Source organism: Octodon degus, unplaced genomic scaffold (genome assembly GCF_000260255.1).
Source record: "Octodon degus isolate 3935 unplaced genomic scaffold, OctDeg1.0 scaffold00092, whole genome shotgun sequence".
Classification (NCBI taxonomy): domain Eukaryota; kingdom Metazoa; phylum Chordata; class Mammalia; order Rodentia; family Octodontidae; genus Octodon; species Octodon degus.
The window spans coordinates 6681366-6686082 of NW_004524668.1; the positions used below are offsets into that span (position 1 = coordinate 6681366).

A 4717-nucleotide genomic window follows, 5' to 3' on the forward strand; every position below is an offset into this window, starting at 1 on the left:
GTCGCCGGTGACCGCGGCGCTGCGAGACGACCTGGGCTCCAACATCCACCTCCTAAAGGGGCTCAACGTGCGCTTCCGCTGCTTCCTGGCCAAGGTGCATGAGCTGGAACGGCGCAACCGGCTGCTGGAGAAGCAGTTGGAGCAGCAGCAGAGCGAGCGCGACCGGCGGCTGCGCTACAAGACCTTCTCCCGCGAGCAGGCCGTGCAGACCGGGCCAGAACTGCTGCGGCCCCCGGCGCCCGGCCCGAACGCCAACGCCAACGCCGCGGCCCTGGGCGGCTTGCCCCCCGGCGGCGGCTCACATCCGCAGCATTACGGTCGCCTGCCCGGCACCATCTGGAGCTACACGCAGGTTCGGCGCACTGGCGGCGGCGGCGTGGAGACTGTGCAGGGCCCTGGCGTGTCGTGGGTGCACCCCGACGGCGTAGGCGTTCAGATCGACACCATCACGCCTGAGATCCGCGCACTCTACAACGTGCTGGCCAAGGTGAAGCGCGAGCGCGACGAGTACAAGCGGAGGTGAGTGGGGCCTCCCCTCCCCCGCCGCACCTTGTGTGTGTGCGGGAGCTGACAGAGGAAGGAGGGCCGGCCAGCAGCTGGGTCTGGCAGCTGGGGTGCAAGCAGGCTTTGCTGAGCACCCTACACTCCACGTGCCTAGGGAGACCTGGTTCCTGGACCCGAGAACGGGCCGGGCGCTGACTGTGGTGCCGTCACTGGTCCGGACATTCTTTCCTAAAGGACGTAATGTCCAGTGGTCTGTATGATTTCATTAAGTCTTCACGACAATGTAGTGTGAGGCAGTCACATCCCATTTTGCAGAAGAGGAGACTGAGGTGCAGAGATTCAAAGTGACATGCCCAAGGCAGCGTGTCCAGTACACGGTGAGCTCAGGATTTAACTTAAGTATTACTCCGAGGATGTGAGGAGGTAGGCTTTTCTTCTTCAATAGTTTAAAAAAAATAAAAAAGGTCTTGAGCATCCTACTGCCTCTTTATTCCTCGAATTAAATAAGATCATGTTGGGGACAATGCATGGATCTGTCCCTTTCCCCTTGGACCAGTTCTGTGAGGTCTAGCTCCCTGGCCTGGAGAGCCAGAACCACCACAGACTGGCTATGAGCTTTAGAAAATGCCTGCTTTTGACACATGCCCCGAGTCTTATCACTTATTAAGCTCCAGTGGAGTCAGCCCTAGAGACCCCCTGGAGGAAATAACCTTGGGCTGGAAAACATAGATGAACCCAGGCCACAGACTCTGGCTGAATTGGTTAGTGTGTTCCTGCCCAGCCCAGATTCCCTGGCTGGGAAAGTGACTTGTGCTTCTTCCTGCCTGTAGCCTGGCTGAGGATGCTGGTGTCTGCTCTGCTTTCTGACAAGAGGGTCTGTCAGCAGTGTCTCAGGCCTGGGTAGGAGAGGGGCCTTAGGGCCAAGAGCTGTGTCAACTCTGTGTTTGGAGCCATGACACTAATCCAAAAAGAGTTTTGGTTTTTTTTCACCCTAAAGTCTGCCCAGGGAGCTAGGTGGGGGCCTCCCTTGTCCCAGTAGCAACTAAGAAGGTGCTAACTGCATCTCCTGCTGGAGAGAATGTCAAACCACTGGCAGGCCTGTTGGCCCATCAGATAAATGGGAATAGTAAAATCCACCCACAGTTGCTTAAGAGGAGAGTAAGAGAACTTGATGCTTTTGGCCAGATGTAAGATAATCCAGAGGATATTAGCTAACACTTTGTCCAGCACACAGGGAGCAGAAATGCCTGGAGCTGCTGCTCTGCTCTCCACCTAGGGCCAGCTTTCTAGAGGATGAGCTTCTCCTCTGGAGTACTTCGCTTAAGAATGGCCTGGTGTCTTTTGTAGGGAGGCACTCCTGCGCCCTTTGTGGCCGGCCTCCTGGGGCCATCCTGGGAAAGAGACAATTGCTTTTAATGGTGAAACCCAGGGAGGGAAGGGCTGGCCCCTCCTGTCTGTCACTGTTGGCTGTGTCGTCATGCCAAAGGCTTGCGCTGTGTTTGTTTTACTGTGTGTGTGCTTTTTGGTCCTTGCTGCTAAGGAGATGGAAGGACCATACCCAGTGTCAGAGTGAGGTGGACTGGTATTGAGCAACACTCTCTCTGCCCAGGTTGCACCTAGGGTGTGGGGTGTGATATCAGCGCCTGGCACCAGCCTGGAATGAGCCCGTGCTGCTGCGACAGGTGGAGTGCCGGCGTCTTTCTGGGGTGTGTGCACACTTTCTGGGGTGTGTGCACAAAAAAAAGACCCTTCCTTTTTTGTGTGTGTGAATTCAAAAGACCCACCTTTTCTGAATTTCACTAAGGTTTCACATTAGATTTTTCCGAAGCGAGTATCCCTGAGAGTGGAACTCCTCCTTGGAGTTCCAAGCTTCCTCGGTGATGCTTTTGGGGCTTCTTCAGTGTTTCATAAAAATTATTATTTAAAATACATTTAGATGGCAATACAGTCATAAGAATGTCCCTCCTCATGTTTAAATTCTTTATGTTGTCTTATTGGATTTCATTAACATGCTAACTTGTTCATAGTTGGTCTTGAATTAAAGTATCTCTCAATCTTTCTCTGCTTGTCTGAAGAGTACTCCCAGATGTCTATGAAAGTTGCTTAAAATGATTCCCATTCAGTTTTTTGGAGACAGGGTCTCCCAACATTCAGGCTGGCCTTGTGCTCACTTTTGTAGCCCCCAGGCTGGTCTCGAATGTGCAGTGATCCTCCTATCTCAACCTCCCAAGTGCTGGGATTATAGTTAGTTGTGGGCCACCATGCCTGGTTCCTAGCAAGATCTTTTTCATGGTCTGCAGCTGAAACTGGAGGTAGAGGTAACCTGCATATGGAACTGTCACCCATCGCGCCCATCTTCAGTGTTAATGTATCAGTCAAGCGCTTATCCTACTGAGCCATCTCCCCGGCCCCAATGTGTTAATGTATCAGAAGGGCCTCATCAATCAGGTTGATCGAGTTTAAGATGGTAGTGATACATACTTGAGTTTACGATATAAATTTACACCTAAGAGTCTATTCTTATTACATACTATGTTGGGGTTTGTTGTAAGATTCTTATTTTCGAGGGAGGTGAACATACAATGAACTATAAAGAAAGTTTAAGACCCACTTGGCTACACCGTCTTAAGGGTCTTCCCAGTTTTGATAGCACATCTGTCCGAGTTTGAGCTCCCCGCCAACCTTCAGTCCCTGCCCAGAAGAGAGGTCATGGTCTGGGGGATGGGACTAAGGTGTTGGCCTGGACTGCTGGCCACTGAAAGCCTCGAGTCCTTCCAGAGTGTCTAGGGAAGACCCCAAGAAAGGGCCAATGCCCGAGGGTCACTGGCCAGAACAGGAAGAGGCTGTAGGGTTTCCTGCAGTCACCTGCAAGAGCTCACGGCCCCAGAGAGTCTCTCTTGCCTCTGGGTGGACACAGCATGTTGTTACATGTATCTTGGTATCCTTCAAGCTGGGGGTCTGGGGGTCCTACATCCACGATTTGTAGCCCTCTTCTCAGTATACCTTCCCTGCTACTTATATGATGTAATTCCATAGCTTTGCCGAGGCATACTTTGCCTATCGTCAAATCCACCCACTTTTTAAGTGTATCAGTGACGTGTAGAAAATTCTCAGTTGTGTAGCCATCACCACAGTGCAGTTTTAGAACACATGCACCCCTTCAAAAGATCCTCCAAGCCTGTCTGGTGAGGGTTTTCATCCTCACCCCAGCACTGGCAATCACCGATCTGCTTTCTATTTCTGTGGATTTGCCTCTCCTGGACATTTCAGCGTAAGAGGGATTATGCACTGCGTGTCCCCTGTGTGGCAAGATCCCTCCCTGAGCTCGTATTTCTGATGTCATCTATACTGTAGCAGGTAGCATGTTCCTTTTCATTGCTAAGGAGTGCTGTATAGATAGACCACACTTTATTTATTCATTGACCAGATATATTCTAAATTTTAAAATTCATCCTTGTGCCTCCTAACATCGTCTCTTGTACCACTGGTGGCACACGAGTCACACTTTGGGAACACCAGTGCGGACCAGAGTTCCTGGCCGGGGTGCTCCAGCCGCAGCCCCACTCACCACTTCTTTGATTTTCCCCTCAGCCTGGTAGCTCTTTACCACGTGGGAAATGTGGTCATTGAAACTGTATAGAGCACACGGTTGTCAAGTGGTTGATTTGGAAACCAAAACAAACATTCACTATGTCACCACTCAGTGCCACCAAAATAGCCTGTTCTGAGTTTGCAAGGGAGGTTCCTGGTGAATCTGTCTGAACTTTAAACAGGTGGAGAGTTCTTTGAGTTGGCATGCAAGAGACCTGGGCTCCAGGTCCTGCTCTGCCTCTGTGTGCTGTGTGACTTTCAGCCAACTGCTAGCTGTCTCTGAGCCTCAGGTCCTTCCCCTTTACATGACAGCACTGCTCTGGGTGATCCGTTCAGCTTGCTGTATACTTCAGGTCTGTGAGGAAGAGGTGTAGGTCACGGCTGATCTTTTTGCCACTTGAGATGATGATGTGTTTGCTGTGGCCCTTTTCTGTTCTGGGCCACCCTGTCCACTTTGCTCTGCCAAGAAGGATCCAGACTGGGGACACAGGAAGTACTGCTTCGCCCACCCCCAGGCTGAACTGTCTGGGTAACTTCTTTCTTCATTGGCTGGAAAAGGAAGCTGGCATACTAGGGGCTGTCAAGAAAACGTCTCCTATAGCCTGGTGGTGGAGGAAGTCGC

The 4717-nt window shown here is 51.5% G+C and overlaps 1 protein-coding gene across 3 annotated transcripts in view; it reads left to right on the forward strand.

Annotated features, from left to right (window-relative positions):
• The first annotated feature begins 441 nt into the window (after nt 1–441).
• The window catches only part of Iffo2 (intermediate filament family orphan 2), a 39718-nt gene continuing 35442 nt past the window's right edge, over nt 442–4717 (forward strand). For all 3 annotated transcript variants that reach the window (XM_004637759.2, XM_023722587.1, XM_023722588.1), the window contains exon 1: nt 442–519. The gene's annotated coding sequence lies outside the window, so the exon portion shown is untranslated. The remainder of the gene's footprint in view (nt 520–4717) is intronic.